We start from the raw sequence: 12,781 nt of genomic DNA on the forward strand, positions 1-12,781 counted from the left end.
AGAACAAATCACAATTTTCTGTGTGTGAATTGCCAAACAATTTCTCAGTTCCTTTCTCCTGGTTTTCCGAGAAAAGTCCCAAAGCCATGCTTTAGTTACGTTACCTGAGTTGGCAACAACGCTGGTCAGGCATGAGAAAAATCATCACTAACGTCTCTAAACTCCCTTCACTGTTTCTACTTCGCTTCTCCCGTGTTGGGAGGACCGTCAGCTGCACTCTGGTTTTCCAATGCTTCTAAGGCTTCGATTCCCAAAAGCAAATGAGAGTCAGATCTCCTTTAATTATCAAGAGATCTCTCCAGGCCTCCCGATGCCCACTTACCCAGAGATGTGTCAGCACCAAGGAGAGGAATGCTTGCAAGTCCACTCTACATAAAATATTTCTTCGCTGACATTCCTCGATTGATCGGTAGCTGGTAGATAACAGTATTGATCAATCCAAAATATACTCTGGTAGATTCACGCTCAAAAATAAATGGGTCGATCATGACCCTGTTCACAATATCTCAAGATTGGAAGCAACCCAACTACCTATCAATAGTCGTATTGACGTGACGAATGCTATTCGACAGTGAGAATGCACACACGTACAACGTGGATTAATCTGATGGAGAGCAAAAGAGTGCGTATGGTACAATTTTATTGACAAAACTTCCCAAAACAGGTGAAATTAGCCAAAGGTGTTAAAAGTCAGGAAAGTGGTCACTCTTAGAGGTCTAGCAGTTGTAAGGGTACAGAAGAGGACCTTTGGGCTAGGGGTGGTGTCCGCTTGTGATGTGGGGGCTGGTCATATGGGTTTATTTACTTAGTGAAATTTATTCTGCTACACTTTATTTCTACCCATTTTGGGGATGGAAAATTAAAAGCATGTATTGAGGGAGAGAATCTGCTCAAGGTAACTGTCAGACTGAGACCAGTGTCAAAATCTCAGGGCACAACCAGTTCACCTGTTGGACAGATCCAATTGATTTCTACCTCTGCGTCTATCAAACTACTGAACAAATATTAATTAAATACCTAATTGCTATGCTAGTGGGAAAAACTTAAGCAGAAGATACGATCTCTGATATCATAGTATTTACAAAGTATTTGCAATCTGGGGAAATATGATTAGAGACAAAATTAGCAAATAGAATTAGTTGAAGTCCGACCTAGGGGTTTTGAGCTGTTAGAGGGTGGAAATTTGCTCCAGCCACCAAAATACCTTCTGAAGATATTTTCTGCTCACAAAATATGATATTTATTTTCAACGTTTTTTTTTTTTTTGTTGTTGTTGTTGTTGTTGTTTTTGCATCTAGGCTCATGAAGAGTATTGAATATTGCAGTTTTCTTGTAATGTCTTTGGGTAGCACTGGCCTCATAAATTTGGAAATATCCTTCCTTCAATTATCTGGGGAATTTTTTTCGCATATAAACATTTGGTAAAATTTATCAGGAACCATCTCGCTTAGAGTTTACTTTCTGCACCGGTTATCTTACATATAAAACCATTTAAGTTATCTAATTTTTGAATTAGCTTTGGTAGACTGTGACCTTCTAGAAATTTGTCCGTTGTATCTGCATTTCCAATGATTGAAATAAATGTGTTAATGTTTCCTTTTTAATATCCTCAAAGTCAGTATGATCTAAACTGATGTCCTTTCCTTCCTGATATTTGTCATCTGTATTTAGAAAGTTTATCAGTTTGGCCTTTTCAAAGAAGCAACATTTGGTTTCATTGATTTTTCTCTATTTTCTTGTTTTGAATTACTTTTGCTTCAACTCATAAGTTTATTACATCTTTCCTTTTGCTTGCTTTGGATTTATTTTGCCTTTGTTCTGCTATTAAGGTGAAACCTTACATTTTTCAGTTCATATCTTTCGTCTTTTCTAATATTTCTTTTCTAAATATTTGTTGCTATAGATTTCTCTATAAACACTGTGTTAGCTGTATACCATAAAGTTCAATGCTGTGTTTTATCATTAAACTGAAGCTATTTTCAAATGACGTTTAGGATTTCCCCTTTGATACAAAAGTTATTTCAAAATATATGGTTTGATTTTCAAATGTATGAGAATTCGTATTTTTGTTATTTATTTCTAGCATTTTTTTGTATTTTTTGTTATTTATTTCTAGCATTAGCTCATTATGGAGATTTATCATACTTTGTTTCATAGCCAGGAACATGTTCTATCCCAGCAAATGTTTTGCATGCATGTGCGAGGAATGTGTTCTGTGATGTTATTATGTGGGTTGTTCCCTAAGTGTCCATTCGGTTCCTGGATGGTGCTTCTCAGGTTTTCTATGGACTTACTACAGATTTTGGATACTTACTATAGATTTTTTTCTGGTTTTCTATTTTTTTCTGTTAATTATTAACAGAGGTGTATTGACATCTTTGACTATCTTCGTAGATTTTTCTGTTTTTATTTTGAGAGTTCCACCTACCAACTCTAATAATGCAACTGGGTACATAAACTCTTAGGATTATTACATCTTCTTGATGGATTGACCCTCTTTGTGGCTTAAAACTTTTGTTTCAGACAGAAGGACCTGGTGAAGTGAGTCCTGTTCTTGCCTATCAGCCACTGGCATCCAGTCACTCCCTGTACGCCCATCCCGTCATGGGTCTGAGTGGGGAAGGCTCTCTTGCCCGGCACGCACCCTCTGTGTGAGGCCTTAAGGACCGTGGGGAAGAGTCTGTGACTGAGGCCAAAATCTCCTGTTTCTGGGGCTTTCTGTTTTTCTAAACTGAAATCCTTCCCCACTCTTGGCCTTTAAGAAGCATTTACAGTATTAACTGAGTTTTTATCTTACATGCTTCTATGGTAGCGACATAGTTTTTCTGTGCTTTGGCCAAGGTTGAGGTTGTGTCTGCCCTCCTCCTGCCAAGGGATCTGTCTCTTTATAGAATTCAGTTTTCTCGGTTGTCTCAGCACCCTGATAGCTTTGGGATAAGTGATAATTTCGTAAATCATCTGGCTTTCTGTCATTTTTAGAATGGGAACAACATTTCTTTGCAGCTTTCAGAAGCAGAACTTAACTGCTAGAATTTTGATTGGGATTCAAATCTACAGATCAATTTTGGAAGAATTTTCATCTATAGACATCTTTTCATATATGATTTATTATAAAATTTTTGAGTGATTAATTTAAGAATAATTATTGTTTTTATAGTTGTGCTGATATAATATTGTAAGCATACACACTGACTAAGGTTGGAAAACTGCCTTAATTAAGTCTAGATTTCCTCTGGGGTGATAAGGTGGCAAAACAGATATGGGAGTAAAAAATAGCGATACTCTCTTTTTTCTCATTTCATAGGATATCATAACATCTGTTCAAAGTCAAATAGCCACTGCTTAATTGCAGATATTAGACTAGAACACTGGTCATATTGACCTTTAATTGGGGTCTTTCCAATACACATTAAACATACTGATGTATCTTTGAAAAGATCCCTTGTATTCTTTCTCTTTTTGGACAAATATATTCCACATATGAGTGAGATCATATGATAGTTGTTTTTCTCTGACTTATCTCCTTCATATGTGGAATTTAAGAAAAAAAAAACAGGTGATCGAGGGGGAAGAGAGGAAAAAATAAACAAGATGAAATCAGAGAGGGAGACAAACCATTAGAGACTCTTAATCACAGGAAACAAACTGAGGGCCGCTGGAGGGGACTGGGATGGGGGGACGGGGTAGCTGGGTGGTGGACATTAAGGAGGGCACATGACGTAATGAGCACTGGGCACTATACAGGATTGATGAATCACTGATCTCTACCTCTGAAACAAAAAATACATTATATGGCAATTAATTTAAAAATAAAACTCTAATTTCAAGAAAAAACAAAAATAAAAGAAATACAATTACAGAGATTTTTTTTAGAATGTCAAACATGCCGTAAGTCATGACTTTTCACATTTCTAAGCTCTGTCTCTATAGCCAAAACGTTCAACCTTGGATATTTCTGTTGATATTTGGTGAAAAGAAGTGTTTACTTCTATAGAGTTTGCCCGTATTTACCTTTACCAGAGCCTTCACTGTACCTATCATTCTCTGTCATTTTGTTTCTTATAAATGCTTGTATTATAGCTTGTCTTGGGGATGTCACCACTAGATAAATTGTTATTTCTGTATCAAAATTAGTAAGAAGCCTTTACAATTAAATAATCTGGCAGACAGTCATTGCCATTCTCTACTTGTATTTGAAGTCACTGAGATTAGAAAACTGAGCCTGGGTTGTAAGTGGGTTGTCTGGGTGTCTTATAACTCAAGTAAATACAACCAGTGTCATGGAGGAACCTCAATAGCATCAGCTAGAAATCAGGATTCAGATGGGCAGGAAAGGTCACGGAGAACCAGCGGTTGGACAAATCAAGGACAAATCCCTGGGAAGGGGTGGTAGTAACATCTGATGCCATGAAATACAGTAGCTGTTGTCTCAGCATCTTCTCAGTTGCTGCTTTCTCTCAACATAGCAAATGAAAGTTTGTCCATCCTTCATTTATATTTATGGATTTCTGATGAACTTCTTAAAGGAGAAGAAGAGCTGAACAGAACATAACAGTAAATTTTTTTTACTAAGTTTTTTACTTACTAATTGCCAAACAAAAATAGTTAGTTATGGGACAAGATTTCAATCAGGTTGTCTGACTCTACAGCAGGGCTTAGCAAAAGAGAGTGTACAGACTAAATCTGCTCGGCCACTTATTTTTGTAAATAAAGTCATGTTAAGGTACAGCCGTGTCTGTTCCATCTCTGTGTGTATCCACAGAGACAGTTTAAGCCTCAAATTTAATCTTGTACTTGCTTACTGAAAACCTTCCAAATGCCATGGAAAGCTATTCACAATATGGCCCCTGCTTGCTTAAGCCGAGTGTACATTTATCACTATTTTTTATATTCTGTACTTATTTCCTATATTCTGTATTTCAGTCATTCATTCACTACATTTATTCTTTTGCCTCGGGGACTTTGCAACATGCTCTTCTCTTTGGTCCCAACTGACTCATCGCTTCTCATCCTTTTCGTCCCATCATATAACTCCTCCTTGGGAAAGACTCAGACACCCAAGAGCTCCTCATGCTTCCAGAAAACCCAGAAAATCTACTGCCGACAGTGATCACACCTTTGTGGGTCGTGTTTGTTATAAATCAGTGGTTGGTAAACTATAGCCTGCAGGCCAAATGCATACTTCTGACTGAATGGTCTATGATCTAAGAATAGTTTTTACATTTTTAAATAGTCTTAACTCAAAAGAAAATGGTATTTCATGACATACAAAAAAATTATATGAAAATCGAATTTTATCCTTGATAAATACAATTTTATTAGAGCCCAGCCACACTCATTTGTTTACATATTATCATACACTGTGGAAGATATTATAGCTACAAAGAGAAAACACAACTCCATGCCCCACAGACTTCAATATCCACAGTACCTTCCCTAGTGTATGGCACATAGAAAACACTCACTAATTATTTATGACATGAATAATATGTGAATAAGTAAAACTATTTTGCCCAAAAATCAGTTACAATTAAGCATAGAAGCCAGCCAGGTTTTCCAGTTCCTAGCCAAGTACTCTTTGCTACTAGATTAGGCCTCCCTATGATTTATTTTATTTTATTTTATTTTATTTTATTTTATTTTATTTTGTTTTGTTTATTTACTTCCTTACTTTTTTTATAAATTTATTTTTTATTGGTGTTCACTTGCCAGCATATAGAATAACACCTGGTGCTCATCCCATCCAGTGCCCCCCTCAGTGCCCGTCACCCATTCACCCCCACCCCCGCCCTCCTCCCCTTCCACCACCCCTAGCTCATTTCCCAGAGTTAGGAGTCTCTCATGGTCTGTCTCCCTTCCCTATGATTTTAGAACAACATTTTTAGAGGACTCATGGAATTAAAATTCCTTCCAGTTCCTACATAGGAAGAAATTGGATGGTCCCTGGACCACGAGCTCTAATATGCAGAAGTATTCCTAAGAAACCTCTCCTGTTATGCCCACAAAGAGTAAATAATGATAGACAAGCACTTCTGCTCGACGCTCTGCTTTCAAATAGCATTTTGATAAGTTCAGGCGCACCTCAAAAGCACAGCTTATGGAAAAAGTATATCAAAGCAAGCACCGTGATTAACCATCTCCAGATTGGAGAAAAATGTGTTGACATTTCAGCAAGAATGGTTTCAATTCAAGCCCCCCAAATCCCCATTTATACTTTCAAGTCAGCCAAAATTTCCAGCTGCACGGATTCTCTAGTGAACAAACAGGCCAGCACATGGAATAAGGTCAGTAAAGAATGTGCCAGTAATCACAAACTGTAATTAAGTGGTAATGGCCTCGACCTGAAGCTTTCTTCGGGATTAATGAATACCGGAGAAGCTGGTAGCCTGAGGCAGCACTCGTTCTGTCCAGGATGCCCTGGGATAATGTGAGTGTTATAAACAAATGTGTTTCCAGCTTAAATCATCCCCTAAAATTACCTTTTCTACTTCTATGTCACAGTCAGATTTTTTTTGACATTCCTTGTGGAGGAAAAAAGAAAAAGTTTAAACAAGAAAAAAGACTGAAATGCAAAAACACTAGGGAATTTCTTTCTGGTGTGGCCGTGGGGGTGAGTGTGAATTATATTTAGAATATTCAGCCTTAATTTTCAGATTTGCTATTAAATATAAGGGTAAGGATGTTTATTATGTGCTAGATGATGCCCATAAATTTTGCACTCTAGTAAATGTAAAGTGAGAATGTAATTATTATCAATAACTGTTATACTCATTATTACTATGGCTTTTAGTACCTTGGCTTTACTAATGAGAAGAGACAGAGCAAGCCGGCCATCGGTTTATTTATTTATTTTTAAAGATTTTGTTTATTTATTCATAGAGACAGAGAGAGAGAGAGAGAGGCAGAGACACAGGCAGAGGGAGAAGCAGGCTCCATGCAGGGGGCCCGACGCGGGACTCGATCCCGGGTCTCCAGGATCATGCCCTGGGCTGAAGGCGGCGCTAAACCGCTGAGCCACCCGGGCTGCCCCTAAGTAAGGTGACCATCAAAACATTAGCCATCACCTACCTACCTGCTGCTTACTCTAAGGCAGGCAATCAGTGCCTCTTCCCAGGTAGATGGAGCATCATTATCTCCCTTTTATAGGTAAAGAATCTGGGAATCAGGGACGTTAAGTAACTTGTCTTGGGTGTTCTAACCAGTGAAGGGGTTAGGATTCAAGTCTAGGTTCCTCTGACCTTAAGACCCAAACCCCAAATCACTATGTACTCTAACTTCACTGACTTGAAAGGTCTCTGCCAATCGTTTGAAAACGATAAGATAGATTTGTCAGAATGAGATTTCCAATAGAGAAATGGAGCTAGGGGTAGATGACCAAAGTCATTGATGTGCTTTTAAGGGGAAACTGCTGTGTGTATCAGGAGTATTAACTGGGAAAAGCGCAGGAGCGACAGAGATTTTGATGTAGGAGTCTGCTGTGTGCCATCCTTAGGGCTTCGTATTGCTTCTACCTTTTGATATGAATGTAGAGACCCTTAAACAACCATAGTCTCCAAAGTGTACCCCACGTTCCCACTAACCCCACCTGAGTCCTCCATGTCTGAAACTTCTTTAATAAAAGACTAAGGTTTGTTTTTTTAAAAATAAGAGGTTTAATGTATAAACATGTCTGAGAGAGGTACCCATTGTGTCTTAAATTCATCCTATTAGCACCTTTCTTAAAGGAAAGTATAGGAGGCTAGTTTACAGCACGAGGAACTGAGTAATGGGTTATAAGCAATTCTTTATATTCTAAAATAAAGTAGGGAGTGGTAAGGAAGGAGGATTATTTATTTGTTGCGGAAAAACATGGAAAAGATATAGTAGCCTCATATCTGCTTCCCTATTCTCATCTCTCTGGTCCCAGAGCGGGTGGCCAGGCATTTCTTCTTCCGTAGGATGGAAGGTCTGATGACAGAAGGGATGCGAAAGATTCTTTCGGCAGCTAGTTGACTGCCCTGAGCCTTTATTTTCAGATATGTCTTGTCTTTTTAGGGGAAGTGGCAGGTTATATGTGGTCTCAGAGCCTCCTCCAAAGACACAAAATGTGAAGAGTCCATTCCACCTCCAAACTTCCTCTAACCCCGTTTCTCTGGCAAGAAGCAGACGTGAGGCAAGCAGTCCCTTCCTCTCAAGGTTGTTACGTTACAATCTCGATTGAGGTAGCTTACCTAGAAAGACAACCCTTGACAATATTCAAGCAAACAAAACCCTTTCTAGGCGGGTCTCACATGCTAGAGTATAATTATGGTATGTTTTATAAGCCAAGATATGCTCAGAATCTAAACTAAACTTGATATGACCTGTGCCTTCCTTTTTCCAAGGGGAGAAAATTTGAGAAGAAATTATCAATACAGCTGAGACTGCTCCAGCTTCCTTCTTTTTCAAAGTCAGGTAACCACAAACACAACTAGAAAAATCTTCTATTCAAGCATGAATTACCAAATCAGGAGAGTAAAGCATAGTGAACACAGAGGGAAGAGTGAAGAAGTTATGCACATGGGTGACTAACTTTACCTGCCTAAATAAGAAGTCTGGCAGAGTTTTCCAAAGCAGATTATCATCTTACTTTTCAAGCACGATGGCCAAGATGGCGGGACAGAAGAGTCGCAACTTTTTGGAATGAGTAAAGCCTGTTGGGAAAACTGATGCTGAGGTAATAATGAGAGAAGAGGAGTGGAGGGCAGGGAGAGAAAGAGAGTCACTAAACTTAAGGAGTCCCTGGGTTTCATATCTTGAAACACATGCATTCTGAGGTCAGACCCCATCCAAGCTCCATTGCCAGTCCAGATCCATCCCACCCCCAGGGCCTGGCTCCCCTGGTACAAATGAGTGTTGAAGGAGAAAGAGAAAGGGGATAAAAAAATCCCTTCTCGGCATCTGGTTGTAGAACATAGAGGAAAAGCAGCGCAGTAATTCTGTCCAACAATATCCACCTCAGCATCGCAGCCAGTCCGCTCTGCTGACAGTGACCTACAGAGCACTGCCCTCAGCCACAACTGCTTAGCTGTCATTTTTGGATAGAGCAAAAGACCCCAGGTGGAAATTCATCCACCGGTTTCCCAGGATTCAGAGAGTAAAACTGCCATCTTTGCAATTGTAGATGGTAACATCCCACTTACCTTTTTTCTTTCATCCTTTTCTAATTTGATGATTCTTAACTAGAGTTATGCATTTGAACCACCTGTAAAACTTTGGGGAAAAAATGTGTATCCTCTCTTTATTCCAGATCTAAGGAATAATAATCTTTAGAAATAGGGTTATCTGTAGATGTATTAAAAAAAAAAAAACAACTAAGACTCTGCAGCACATGCCAAGTTAAGCACCATTGTACTAATTTCTTTAGTCCTTTGACTGATAAAATCCAAAATATCCTCTCCGTCTCTTCTAGTCTTTGTGGCATATTGGTTTTCAATCTTGCTTTTATAATAATGACACCTAGTAAGGAATATAAAACCCCAAATATTATAAAACCTCCCTATTCTATTAATGCAGCCTAACATAGCATTTCTTCTCCTCTGAGCATTAGCAAAACCTCGGTAGACTTTTACGTATCTCTTTCAGTTGTTTGATCCTGTGCTGCTTTATGAGATAAGGTTCTCCCAGAGAGATCCCGTGATACTTTCTGCAGTAGACTGCAGAGCTCACTGCTGAAGACCAAGCTGCCTAATGCCACATCCTATCTGCTCTCCTTTTACGTGCCTCATGGCTTCTGGTCTACCACAAACTCTTGTTTATAAGTCAGGCCGTGTCGTTTATGGCTTATTCTTATATATTTTGTGTGCCTTTTTGTGAAAAAGAAGAAAACCTCATCACAATTCCAATCTACTGAGATCAATTTGGATCAAGATTAGAGAGTTAAAAAAAAAAAGATTACAGAGCATTCACAGTATTTTTCAAATCCATGCTATTTGCATATTGATCAGCCTCTCATAAATCTCTCGATCCATAATTTTGATTAAAATGTTGAGTGAGGGAATGTTATTATCAAGCCTATTTCAGATCAATAGTTCCCTAATACTTTACTTCCTTCCAAAATGTGATATCAATAAAAGAATTCACAAGGAAAAATAGACATCAATAATTTGGAAACTCCATAGGTCAGAATCACAGAGTCACCTTACTCTCTCTGATGCATCCTCTTGATATATAGTGTTTCTTCTTTGTAAAAAGTCATGCTAGACAGAGTTTATAGCTCTTGAAGGAAATAGTTATGAGATACTATCATAAACCAGTTTATATCAGAGCCCTGCTGAAACTATAGGTAAATAATTTATTATTGAATTAAAATAAAAATTATGCTATAGACCTTAACATCCACCCATCCATCCATCCATTCATTCAATTAATGGATTCTTACAGAACACTGCATCAGACGGGCACTGTGCTAAGCATGGAAAATAGAATGATGACCAAGACAGATCTATTCCCTTACCCCAAAGAGCTAAGAGTCCAATAAGGAAAGAGAGATTATCAATGGAGAAATAAAAAATCATCCTTTATATAGTAATGAGGAATCCTTCTACTCCATCACCATGACACCATATGATGAGAAGTATTTACATTGTTGAATTTAAAAATGCTTGTGGATACACACACTTGAGAGGAACACAAAGCAACTAGAATTGTTGCAAGGGAGCACATCTAGGATGCTGAGGTGACCTGAAATAATGCTATGTGAAGACCAATTAGAGGAAGAGAGATAATTGATCTAAAGAGGGATGAACAATTTAGTCACTAGACTTCTAATGGCTGGAATGTGGCAAAGGAAGATGATCTAGTTTGTAAGGTCTTAAGAAGTTGAATAGAGAGCAATGTGTAGAAGCCAGAAAGAGCAGATTCCATCTCAAAATAAAAAACATCCTTATATCGGTCCTACAAATCATACCTTATAAACCTTTTGATATATAGAGAATAAAATCCTGTCCTCTTAAACATGTTTACTATCCCTTAATTATAATGCCAAATTCCTATTATTTCCATTTAAATGACTATTCAATCTTGTTATTTTATAGTATGTGGATACATTTTAAATTACAAATTAAGCCCTAATAATCCACTTTTAATGTGAAATTATGTGACTATTTTAAACATGTCTTAAGAATAAGAAAAGCCCAATGACAACACTTTTAATAATGAGGAGGTAAAGGCTGAATTTCTCAGATTATTGGTAGGATTTAAATGCAACTAGTTTACCTTGAGGAAAATAGTGAATTTTGAAGAAAGGTCCTGTGACTTGGCAGAAGAAAATTTGAAGAAAGGCATATCTAACTGTGTAAAGCTATTATTAGAGTCTTTAACATCATTCTGTGAAGACAACCGCCAGACCCAGGAGATCATTAAATAGCTGAAGAAGAATATAATGTTCCAAAGCCAGTCCATGGTGTGAGCAGCCGGGAGGGCTTAGCTTTCGGAAGCTATTAATCAAGAAAGCCAGGTTAGTCAAGCAGCTGAAACAATGACTCAGCAGGAACAAAATCTGAAGAGAATGCATGTTTAAAAAGCATACTGAACCAGAAGAGCCAAAACAGGTTCTTTTACAAAATGAAAGGTCTTTAACTTTCTTGTAGATGAAGATGACTACCAAGTTTTTAAATAGTTCAACTTTTCTAAACACCTAGCCATTTTCTCTTCAAAGAGTGTCCGTTGCTTCATTACCCAGAAATACTGGAAATGCAGAAATGGTGGCCGGGGTGATCATGCAGCTGGTGTATTTTGGGGTCACAGCAAAGTAAACACCATCCCTCATTATAGGGATTTATGAGCTCCTATTCCCAGGCAGATGCTGAAGAAGAAAAATGTAAACTAAACACTAAAGGAGAGTAAGAACTATCTGGAGAAGAAACAGTATGAAGGACAAGAACGCCAGGCCAAGTCTTTCTGAAAAGAGAAATAACCCATCAAAATGGGATGTCTCTTTTATTTATGACATAGTAGCTTCCTGGACAACAGGACTTCCATCAGAAAGGCTACTCTGGCTTTCTGTTGTATTAATTACACTTTTTGTAGCTTTGATGAACCAGTTTCCCCCAAATGTCCCTGGATGCCATTCCCATGCAGGACAGGGACTCCTGGATGTCCCTAGAACATATTTTGCAGACATTTCTCAGACTTCGACACAACAAGCCATCACCAGTGAGACTACAGCACATTCTAATATGCGTATCATCATTTTTAAAGTTTCAGTGACTGAATTTCATAAATAAGTAACTTTCAGTTGGGAAATTATAGCTTGGAACCAGAGGTTCTCAGAATTGCTGTGGGATATTTTACATTTCCCTTGAGATTACTTCCCCAATTAAACTACAATGGGGAAAAAGCCTGCCTGTGGGTTTTTTTTTTTTTTTCTGTCTCTGATCTTTTCATAAGCTTTTTGAGGAAGAGATATATAAGATATATATTGTTTGCTAAAACTTATTGAAATAAAGAACCATCCAAATCTTTTTTTCTAAAGGAAGAGCTCCTTTGAGACCTGCGTCAGATCCATACAAGTTAGCCCTACCCTCTTCCTTTGAGAAACTGCACAAAGTCATCATCACTCAATTTCTGAAAGTCCTATTTAGAAATTACCTCCAACAGCCTGTAGCACATTCTATTGAATAGCTTCAGTGGTAGTAAATTATAATTCTCCGAGGTGCATGTTTTAAAATAGCCAAAAGTCATTCAAAGTAACTTCTGAGAAATTAAATTAGGATATCATATTAATAAATCATAACCTATTTTCCCAGCCTTAAATGTGATT

The 12,781-nt window shown here is 37.9% G+C and overlaps 1 pseudogene; it reads left to right on the forward strand.

The window, feature by feature from the left end:
* Positions 1-8,620: 8,620 nt before the first annotated feature.
* Positions 8,621-12,228, forward strand: LOC100685580 (annotated as a pseudogene).
* Positions 12,229-12,781: the final 553 nt, after the last annotated feature.

This window comes from Canis lupus, chromosome 34 (genome assembly GCF_011100685.1).
Source record: "Canis lupus familiaris isolate Mischka breed German Shepherd chromosome 34, alternate assembly UU_Cfam_GSD_1.0, whole genome shotgun sequence".
NCBI lineage: Eukaryota > Metazoa > Chordata > Mammalia > Carnivora > Canidae > Canis > Canis lupus.